Consider the following 12,313-nt stretch of genomic DNA (forward strand, 5'->3'; position numbering starts at 1 on the left):
GTCTGTCTGTCTGTCTGTCTGTCTGTCTGTGGAAGGAGCACTCTCACTCTTCATTCTCTGAGCTCCCTGACCCACGGCAATGACATCACGGATCAAAGACTGTGCCTAAAGGTCACAAAGGTCAAGGCCCTTGTGGGACTGACTGAAAGGCAATAAAGTTAGTGATACAAACGGAAGATTCAGAAACTTGAATTCATCTTATTTTTGCTTGTCCAATTGTTCTCTTTCAAATACCACCTTTTCACTCTATAGTTCATAAGATTATGATTTACTAATATAAATCTTCAACCCGATCTTCAACCTGATATCAACCGATCTTCAACCTGATATCAACCGATCTTCAACCTGATATCAACCGATCTTCAACCTGATATCAACCGATCTTTAACCTGATAGCGCTCGTACATACAACCCTTTTGTTACGCAACTCCTTAAGCCACGTTGCCTGTAACTCAAAGCGGTGGCAGCGACTGACAGGTACACGCCTCCAACATACTCAACTGCTCCACGACCACCAACACAGACCAGGGTTAGGACCTGATTACCAAAAAACTAACTGTAATCAGTTTCAGTTACCAGCTAAAATATTGTTTTTTTCCCCCAATACAAGCCAAGAGGTCGAAGGAATTGTACGTAGAGCTCCGAGACATGATCGAGGCATAGATTTGGAGAAGGGTACCAAACAATTTATGCAGCATTGAAGGTCCCCACGAACACAGTGGCCATTATTCTTAAATGGAAGAGGTTTGGAACCACCAAGACTCTTCCTAGAGCTGGCCGCCCGGACAAACTGAGCAATTGGGGGAGAAGGGCGATGGTCACTCTGACAGAGCTCCAGAGTTCCTCTGTGGAGATGGGAGAACCTTCCAGAAGGACAACAATTTCTGAAGCACTCCACCAATCAGGACTTTATGGTAGAGTGGCCAGACGGAAGCCACTCCTCAGTAAAAGGCACATGACAGCCCACTTGGACTTTGCCAAACAAGATTCTCTGGTCTGATGAAACCAAAATTGAACTCTTTGGCCTGAATGCAAAGTGTCACGTCTGGAGGAAACCTGGCACCATCCCTACGGTGAAGCATGGTGGTGTTAGCATCATGCTGTGGGGATGTTTTTCTGCGGCAGGGGCTAGGAGACTAGTCAGGATCGAGGGAAAGATGAACTGAGAAAAGTACAGAGAGATCCTTGGTGAAAACCTGCTCCAGAGTGCTCAGGACCTCAGACTGGGGTGAAGATTCACCTTCCAGCAGGATAATGACCCTAAGCACACAGCCAAGACAACACGGCTTCGGGACCAGAATCTGAATGTCCTTGAGTGGCCCAGCCATAGCCCGGACTTGAACCTAGCTGTGCAGCGACGCTCCCCATTCAAACTGACAGAGCTTGAGAAGATCTGCAGAGAAGGATGGGAGAAACTCCACAAATACAGATGTGCCGACCTTGTAGCGTCATACCAAAGAAGACTCAAGGCTGTAAATCGCTGTCAAAGGTGCTTCAACAAAGTAAAGGGTCAGATTTTATTTTTTTGGGGGGGGGGGATTTTACCCCTTTTTCTCCCCAATTTCTATCCAATTGTTTTAGAAGCTACTATCTTGTCTCATCGCTACAACTCCCGTACGGGCTCGGGAGAGACGAAGGTTGAAAGTCATGCGTCCTCCGATACACAACCCAACCAAGCCGCACTGCTTCTTAACACAGCGCGCCTCCAACCCGGAAGCCAGCCGCACCAATGTGTCGGAGGAAACACCGTGCACCTGGCAACCTTGGTTAGCGTGCACTGCGCCCGGCCCGTCACAGGAGTCCCTAGTGCGCGATGAGACAAGGATTTCCCTACCGGCCTAACCCTCCCTAACCCAGACGACGCTAGGCCAATTGTGCGTCGCCCCACGCCCCACGGTTTATTTTGTATACATTTGCAAAAATGTGTAAAAACTAGTTTTTGCTTTGTCATTATGGGGTATTTTCTGTCGATTGTTGAGGCCCAAAATGTTTTATAAAGCTGTAACCTAACAAAATGTGGAAAAAGTAAAGGGGTCTGAATACTTTCCGAATGCTCTGTAGCAAGTTGATGGTTATGAAGTAAAATGGTTTCATATATCTTCTTTAGTCTCTGAATGGGTAAATCCACAGTAAGTCAATAGGGCTAACTGGCTAGCTAGCTACCCACAAAGAATTGATAGCTTCAACACAAAAAAATATCATTTTTACAGTATATAATTTTTGTATCATTATAGAAAATGATCAAGGTCCGGACATCAGTGTTCTCATATGTGGTTACGGCCATGGAAACTAGTAACTGTAACAGATAATATTTGGTAAGTAACCTACCCAACCCTGCCCACGGGCCACCACGCAGACAGACACATTTTACCTTTTACCACAGGAATCTGTCCACTGATGGGAAGGAGAGGAGGAGGAGCTGGAGCAGCCAATGATGCCCAGAGGGAGTAAAGATGACTGACATCCATCAGCCTGGGTACGTCCCAAATGGAACCCCAAGTACCCTATGGGCTGTGGTCAACAGGGGTGCACTATGTAGGGCAAATGGAGCCATTTGGAACAAACCCTTTTTCTCCTCTTAAACTACTTGTTTAAAGCTGCTTCTGACTAATAGCTAGAGGGGGAGGTATTGAATAACAGAGCCCTTGCTATTGCCTGTCCTCGAAATAACACTAACACCCGCTGATATCCTGGTAATAATACTACACCTGCTGATATCCTGGTAGTAATACTACAACCGCTGATATCCTGGTAATAATACTGGACCCAGTGATGTTCTGGTAATAATACTACACCCGCTGATATCCTGGTAATAATACTACACCCGCTGATATCCTGGTAATAATACTGGACCCAGTGATGTTCTGGTAATAATACTACACACAGTGATGTTCTGGTAATAATACTACAACCGCTGATATCCTGGTAATAATACTACACCAAGTGATGTTCTGGTAATAATACTACAACCGCTGATATCCTGGTAATAATACTGGACCCAGTGATGTTCTGGTAATAATACTACACCCAGTGATGTTCTGGTAATAATACTACACCCAGTGATGTTCTGGTAATAATACTACACCCAGTGATGTTCTGGTAATAATACTACACCCGCTGATATCCTGGTAATAATACTACACCCAGTGATGTTCTGGTAATACTACTACACCCAGTGATGTTCTGGTAATAATACTACACCCAGTGATATCCTGGTAATACTACTACACCCAGTGATATCCTGGTAATACTACTACACCCAGTGATGTTCTGGTAATAATACTACACCCAGTGATATCCTGGTAATACTACTACACCCAGTGATATCCTGGTAATACTACTACACCCAGTGATGTTCTGGTAATAATACTACACCTGCTGATATCCTGGTAGTAATACTACAACCGCTGATATCCTGGTAATAATACTACACCCAGTGATGTTCTGGTAATAATACTACACCCAGTGATGTTCTGGTAATAATACTACACCCGCTGATATCCTGGTAATAATACTACACCCAGTGATATCCTGGTAATAATACTACACCCAGTGATGTTCTGGTAATAATACTACACCCGCTGATATCCTAGTAATAATACTACACCCAGTGATATCCTGGTAATAATACTACACCCAGTGATGTTCTGGTAATAATACTACACCCAGTGATGTTCTGGTAATAATACTACACCCAGTGATGTTCTGGTAATAATACTACACCCAGTGATATCCTGGTAATAATACTACACCCGGTGATGTTCTGGTAATAATACTACACCCAGTGATGTTCTGGTAATAATACTACACCCAGTGATATCCTGGTAATACTACTACACCCAGTGATATCCTGGTAATACTACTACACCCAATGATGTTCTGGTAATAATACTACACCCAGTGATATCCTGGTAATACTACTACACCCAGTGATATCCTGGTAATACTACTACACCCAGTGATGTTCTGGTAATAATACTACACCTGCTGATATCCTGGTAGTAATACTACAACCGCTGATATCCTGGTAATAATACTACACCCAGTGATGTTCTGGTAATAATACTACACCCAGTGATGTTCTGGTAATAATACTACACCCGCTGATATCCTGGTAATAATACTACACCCAGTGATATCCTGGTAATAATACTACACCCAGTGATGTTCTGGTAATAATACTACACCCGCTGATATCCTAGTAATAATACTACACCCAGTGATATCCTGGTAATAATACTACACCCAGTGATGTTCTGGTAATAATACTACACCCAGTGATGTTCTGGTAATAATACTACACCCAGTGATATCCTGGTAATAATACTACACCCAGTGATGTTCTGGTAATAATACTACACCCAGTGATGTTCTGGTAATAATACTACACCCAGTGATGTTCTGGTAATAATACTACACCCAGTGATGTTCTGGTAATAATACTACACCCAGTGATGTTCTGGTAATAATACTACACCCAGTGATATCCTGGTAATAATACTACACCCGGTGATGTTCTGGTAATAATACTACACCCAGTGATGTTCTGGTAATAATACTACACCCAGTGATATCCTGGTAATACTACTACACCCAGTGATATCCTGGTAATACTACTACACCCAATGATGTTCTGGTAATAATACTACACCCAGTGATATCCTGGTAATACTACTACACCCAGTGATGTTCTGGTAATAATACTACACCTGCTGATATCCTGGTAGTAATACTACAACCGCTGATATCCTGGTAATAATACTACACCCAGTGATGTTCTGGTAATAATACTACACCCAGTGATGTTCTGGTAATAATACTACACCCGCTGATATCCTGGTAATAATACTACACCCAGTGATATCCTGGTAATAATACTACACCCAGTGATGTTCTGGTAATAATACTACACCCGCTGATATCCTAGTAATAATACTACACCCAGTGATATCCTGGTAATAATACTACACCCAGTGATGTTCTGGTAATAATACTACACCCAGTGATGTTCTGGTAATAATACTACACCCAGTGATATCCTGGTAATAATACTACACCCAGTGATGTTCTGGTAATAATACTACACCCAGTGATGTTCTGGTAATAATACTACACCCAGTGATGTTCTGGTAATAATACTACACCCAGTGATGTTCTGGTAATAATACTACACCCAGTGATGTTCTGGTAATAATACTACACCCAGTGATATCCTGGTAATAATACTACACCCAATGATGTTCTGGTAATAATACTACACCCAGTGATGTTCTGGTTGTCACAACCTGACCTTAGAGATCCTTTTTATTCTCTATGTTTGGTTAGGTCAGGGTGTCAATCGGGTGGGAAAGTCTATGTTTTCTGTATCTTTGTGTTTGTCCGCGTGTGTGTGGTTCCCAATCAGAGGCAGCTGTCTCTCGTTGTCTCTGATTGGGGATCACATGTCAACTGTCATTTTCCTTTTGGGTTTTGTTGTGTCTTGTTTTCTGTTTCGTGTCTGTACCTGGCGGAACTGTGCGCTTTCGTTTTCACTTTGGTTATTTTGTTTGAGTGTTTAAAAAAAAAAAAAAAATCATGACCACTTTCCATTTCCACTTTGGTCCACTCTTCCTTATAACAACGAGAGCCGTAACAATGATAATAATACTAACACCCGATGTTGTTCTGAGTGTATAAGTACAGGATTCTTGGCCGAGTGCAGCTGGCTGATGGTGAGGTCTTCACTGGGCTGGGTGCAGCTGGCTGATGGTGAGGTCTTCACTGGGCTGGGTGCAGCTGGCTGATGGTGAGGCCTTCACTGAGCTGGGTGCAGCTGGCTGATGGTGAGGCCTTCACTGGGCTGGGTGCAGCTGGCTGATGGTGAGGCCTTCACTGGGCTGGGTGCAGCTGGCTGATGGTGAGGTCTTCACTGGGCTGGGTGCAGCTGGCTGATGGTGAGGCCTTCACTGGGCTGGGTGCAGCTGGCTGATGGTGAGGCCTTCACTGGGCTGGGTGCAGCTGGCTGGTGGTGCGGTTTTAACTGGGCTGGGTGCAGCTGGCTTTTCTTGAGTAGGAAGGATGCCACCACCTGGCATCCCTCAGTGCCACACAGTGAAACAAGCAGCTGTGTCTGGCCCAACTCTGTCTCCACACCACTTCATTTCTACGTTGCCAAGTTTGTTGTTTTCACTAGACTCTTAAGACAGGCAGGGATCTCCTCTGAGTTATCCTTAAAACACAGTGCTCTAACTTACTGTAGCAGTGGAAAACATGTTTCTCTTGAATTACTTTATTGTGAGGATGAGAGTACATGGTCATCTTCTCTTTAAAAACATTTGAAATACTTAAAACACGGTCCAGTTTCTGTTTCTAAAGATGTCCTCTCTGAATCTTTGCAATGCGGCAGGGGTAAATAATTAGAGAAATTAGTTTCCACATTGAAGGAATCTTAGAGTTTAAAGGTGAATGTAAAGGTGAATGTAAAGGTGAGTTTAAAGGTGAATGTGGCGTTTGGTGCTTTGTTTAACATGTGAACTCCATGTAGTGGAAGTCCTCACTTCAGCTTGTTTTAACGCCCCAGCTCAACATTTGACGCACTCGACGGCACAAGAAACTTACTGCAGTAACTACAAAAGAGAGACAGAGAGAGAGAGGGACAGAGAGAGAGAGGGACAGAGAGAGAGAGAGAGAGAGGGGGACAGAGAGACAGAGAGAGAGAGGGACAGAGAGACAGAGAGAGAGAGAGGGACAGAGAGAGAGAGAGGGACAGAGAGACAGAGAGAGAGAGAGACAGAGAGGGACAGAGAGAGAGAGAGAGAGAGAGGGACAGAGAGAGAGAGGGACAGAGAGGGACAGCGAGAGAAAGAGGGACAGAGAGACAGAGAGAGAGAGATGGACAGAGAGGGACAGAGAGACAGAGAGGGACAGAGAGGGACAGAGAGACAGAGAGAGAGAGAGGGACAGAGAGGGACAGAGAGAGAGAGAGGGACAGAGAGGGACAGAGAGAGAGAGAGGGACAGAGGGACAGAGAGAGAGAGAGGGACAGAGAGACAGAGAGAGAGAGAGACAGAGAGGGACAGAGAGAGAGAGAGAGAGAGGGACAGAGAGACAGAGAGAGAGAGAGGGACAGAGAGGGACAGAGAGAGAGAGAGGGACAGAGAGACAGAGAGAGAGAGAGGGACAGAGAGGGACAGAGAGACAGAGAGAGAGAGAGAGAGGGACAGAGAGGGACAGAGAGACAGAAAGAGAGAGAGGGACAGAGAGGGACAGAGAGACAGATAGAGAGAGAGGGACAGAGAGGGACAGAGAGAGAGAGAGGGACAGAGAGACAGAGAGAGAGAGAGGGACAGAGAGGGACAGAGAGAGAGAGAGGGACAGAGAGACAGAGAGAGAGAGGGACAGAGAGGGACAGAGAGAGAGAGAGAGAGAGAGGGACAGAGAGACAGAGAGAGAGAGGGACAGAGAGGGACAGAGAGAGAGAGAGAGAGGGACAGAGGGACAGAGAGACAGAGAGAAAGAGAGGGACAGAGAGAGAGAGAGAGAGAGAGAGAGAGAGAGAGAGAGAGAGAGAGAGAGAGAGAGAGGGCGGGGGACAGAGAGGGACAGAGAGACAGAGAGAGAGAGACGGAGACAGAGAAAGACATGACTAAGAGTAGCCGGAGGGTCTTGTGTGATACTAGCGGCGCCATGGTCCTCCTAGGGGAGATTACATGTACAGTATGTAAGCTGCGTGCCTCGAGGGCACCTGCTAAGGATTTTAGAATAAGGAATTCCTTGCATTCATGTTTTCTCCTCTCAGCAGTGACCCCAGAGTTCACACACAATCATTTCAGAGGTGCAGAAGTAGGGCTTCATTACTTGTTTCCAGCTCTCTCCGCTGATGTAACAGTCTAGCTCATCATCACTCCTGCATTCCACAAACACATGGAGGGGATTTGGAAAATAACAGCTTGACAGCTGATGCTAACTTGATGATATTTGGAGCCATGAGATGTAGGTGAACTGTGCTTAAATGGCAGTAAACAGTGGTAGTGTAGTTTAATTGGCTATAAGCAGTGGTAGTGTAGTTTCAGCTTATCTGTCTGTAAGCAGTAGTATTGCAGTTTCAGTTTATATGGCTATAACTAGTGGTAGTTTCAGTTTATATGGCTATAACTAGGGGTAGTTCAGTTTATATGGCTATAACTAGTGGTAGTTCAGTTTATATGGCTATAACTAGTGGTAGTGCAGTTTATATGGCTATAACTAGTGGTAGTGCAGTTTATATGGCTATAACTAGTGGTAGTTCAGTTTATATGGCTATAACTAGTGGTAGTGCAGTTTATATGGCTATAACTACTGGTAGTTCAGTTTATATGGCTATAACTAGTGGTAGTTCAGTTTATATGGCTATAACTAGTGTCAGTTCAGTTTATATGGCTATAACTAGTGGTAGTTCAGTTTATATGGCTATAACTAGTGGTAGTTCAGTTTATATGGCTATAACTAGTGGTAGTTCAGTTTGTATGGCTATAATTAGTGGTAGTTCAGTTTATATGGCTATAACTAGTGGTAGTTTCAGTTTATATGGCTATAACTAGTGGTAGTTCAGTTTGTATGGCTATAATTAGTGGGAGTTCAGTTTATATGGCTATAACTAGTGGTAGTTTCAGTTTATATGGCTATACCTAGTGGTAGTTTCAGTTTATATGGCTATAACTAGTGGTAGTTCAGTTTATATGGCTATAACTAGTGGTAGTTCAGTTTATATGGCTATAACTAGTGGTAGTTCAGTTTATATGGCTATAACTAGTGGTAGTTCAGTTTATATGGCTATAACTAGTGGTAGTGCAGTTTATATGGCTATAACTAGTGGTAGTTTCAGTTTATATGGCTATAACTAGTGGTAGTTTCAGTTTATATTGCTATAACTATTGTTAGTTCAGTTTATATGGCTATAACTAGTGGTAGTTTCAGTTTATATGGCTATAACTAGTGTTAGTTCAGTTTATATGGCTATAACTAGTGGTAGTGCAGTTTATATGGCTATAACTAGTGGTAGTTTCAGTTTATATGGCTACAACTAGTGGTAGTTCAGTTTATATGGCTATAACTAGTGGTAGTTCAGTTTATATGGCTATAACTAGTGTCAGTTCAGTTTATATGGCTATAACTAGTGGTAGTTCAGTTTATATGGCTATAACTAGTGTCAGTTCAGTTTATATGGCTATAACTAGTGGTAGTTCAGTTTATATGGCTATAACTAGTGGTAGTTCAGTTTATATGGCTATAACTAGTGGTAGTTCAGTTTATATGGCTATAACTAGTGGTAGTACAGTTTATATGGCTATAACTAGTGGTAGTTCAGTTTATATGGCTATAACTAGTGGTGGTACAGTTTATATGGCTATAACTAATGGTAGTTCAGTTTATATGGCTATAACTAGTGGTAGTTCAGTTTATATGGCTATAACTAGTGGTAGTTCAGTTTATATGGCTATAACTAGTGGTAGTTCAGCTTATATGGCTATAATTAGTGTTAGTTCAGTTTATATGGCTATAACTAGTGGTAGTTCAGTTTATATGGCTATAACTAGTGGTAGTGCAGTTTATATGGCTATAACTAGTGGTAGTTTCAGTTTATATGGCTATAACTAGTGGTAGTTCAGTTTATATGGCTATAACTAGTGGTAGTTCAGTTTATATGGCTATAACTAGTGTCAGTTCAGTTTATATGGCTATAACTAGTGGTAGTTCAGTTTATATGGCTATAACTAGTGGTAGTTCAGTTTATATGGCTATAAATAGTGGTAGTTCAGTTTATATGGCTATAACTAGTGGTAGTTCAGCTTATATGGCTATAATTAGTGTTAGTTCAGTTTATATGGCTATAACTAGTGGTAGTTCAGTTTATATGGCTATAACTAGTGGTAGTGCAGTTTATATGGCTATAACTAATGGTAGTTTCAGTTTATATGGCTATAACTAGTGGTAGTTCAGTTTATATGGCTATAACTAGTGGTAGTGCAGTTTATATGGCTATAACTAATGGTAGTTTCAGTTTATATGGCTATAACTAGTGGTAGTTCAGTTTATATGGCTATAACTAGTGGTAGTTCAGTTTATATGGCTATAACTAGTGTCAGTTCAGTTTATATGGCTATAACTAGTGGTAGTTCAGTTTATATGGCTATAACTAGTGGTAGTTCAGTTTATATGGCTATAACTAGTGGTAGTTCAGTTTATATGGCTATAACTAGTGGTAGTTCAGTTTATATGGCTACAACTAGTGGTAGTACAGTTTATATGGCTATAACTAGTGGTAGTTCAGTTTATATGGCTATAACTAGTGGTAGTTCAGTTTATATGGCTATAACTAGTGGTAGTTCAGCTTATATGGCTATAATTAGTGTTAGTTCAGTTTATATGGCTATAACTAGTGGTAGTTCAGTTTATATGGCTATAACTAGTGGTAGTTCAGTTTATATGGCTATAATTAGTGTTAGTTCAGTTTATATGGCTATAACTAGTGGTAGTTCAGTTTATATGGCTATAACTAGTGGTAGTGCAGTTTATATGGCTATAACTAGTGGTAGTGCAGTTTATATGGCTATAACTAGTGGTAGTTTCAGTTTATATGGCTATAACTAGTGGTAGTTCAGTTTATATGGCTATAACTAGTGGTAGTTCAGTTTATATGGCTATAACTAGTGTCAGTTCAGTTTATATGGCTATAACTAGTGGTAGTTCAGTTTATATGGCTATAACTAGTGGTAGTTCAGTTTATATGGCTATAAATAGTGGTAGTTCAGTTTATATGGCTATAACTAGTGGTAGTTCAGCTTATATGGCTATAATTAGTGTTAGTTCAGTTTATATGGCTATAACTAGTGGTAGTTCAGTTTATATGGCTATAACTAGTGGTAGTGCAGTTTATATGGCTATAACTAATGGTAGTTTCAGTTTATATGGCTATAACTAGTGGTAGTTCAGTTTATATGGCTATAACTAGTGGTAGTGCAGTTTATATGGCTATAACTAATGGTAGTTTCAGTTTATATGGCTATAACTAGTGGTAGTTCAGTTTATATGGCTATAACTAGTGGTAGTTCAGTTTATATGGCTATAACTAGTGTCAGTTCAGTTTATATGGCTATAACTAGTGGTAGTTCAGTTTATATGGCTATAACTAGTGGTAGTTCAGTTTATATGGCTATAACTAGTGGTAGTTCAGTTTATATGGCTATAACTAGTGGTAGTTCAGTTTATATGGCTACAACTAGTGGTAGTACAGTTTATATGGCTATAACTAGTGGTAGTTCAGTTTATATGGCTATAACTAGTGGTAGTTCAGTTTATATGGCTATAACTAGTGGTAGTTCAGCTTATATGGCTATAATTAGTGTTAGTTCAGTTTATATGGCTATAACTAGTGGTAGTTCAGTTTATATGGCTATAACTAGTGGTAGTTCAGTTTATATGGCTATAACTAGTGGTAGTGCAGTTTATATGGCTATAACTAGTGGCAGTTCAGTTTATATGGCTATAACTAGTGGTAGTTCAGTTTATAATGCTATAACTAGTGGTAGTTTCAGTTTATATGGCTATAACTAGTGTTAGTTCAGTTTATATGGCTATAACTAGTGGTAGTTTCAGTTTATATGGCTATAACTAGTGGTAGTTTCAGTTTATATGGCTATAACTATTGTTAGTTCAGTTTATATGGCTATAACTAGTGGTAGTTTCAGTTTATATGGCTATAACTAGTGTTAGTTCAGTTTATATGGCTATAACTAGTGGTAGTGCAGTTTATATGGCTATAACTAGTGGTAGTTTCAGTTTATATGGCCATAACTAGTGGTAGTTCAGTTTATATCGCTATAACTAGTGGTAGTTCAGTTTATATGGCTATAACTAGTGGTAGTGCAGTTTATATGGCTATAACTAGTGGCAGTTCAGTTTATATGGCTATAACTAGTGGTAGTTCAGTTTATATGGCTATAACTAGTGGTAGTTTCAGTTTATATGGCTATAACTAGTGTTAGTTCAGTTTATATGGCTATAACTAGTGGTAGTTTCAGTTTATATGGCTATAACTAGTGGTAGTTTCAGTTTATATGGCTATAACTATTGTTACTTCAGTTTATATGGCTATAACTAGTGGTAGTTTCAGTTTATATGGCTATAACTAGTGTTAGTTCAGTTTATATGGCTATAACTAGTGGTAGTGCAGTTTATATGGCTATAACTAGTGGTAGTTTCAGTTTATATGGCTATAACTAGTGGTAGTTCAGTTTATATGGCTATAACTAGTGTTAGTTCAGTTTATATGGCTATAACTAGTGTCAGTTCAGTT

Source organism: Oncorhynchus nerka, linkage group LG4, assembly GCF_034236695.1.
Source record: "Oncorhynchus nerka isolate Pitt River linkage group LG4, Oner_Uvic_2.0, whole genome shotgun sequence".
Taxonomy (NCBI): Eukaryota; Metazoa; Chordata; class Actinopteri; order Salmoniformes; family Salmonidae; genus Oncorhynchus; species Oncorhynchus nerka.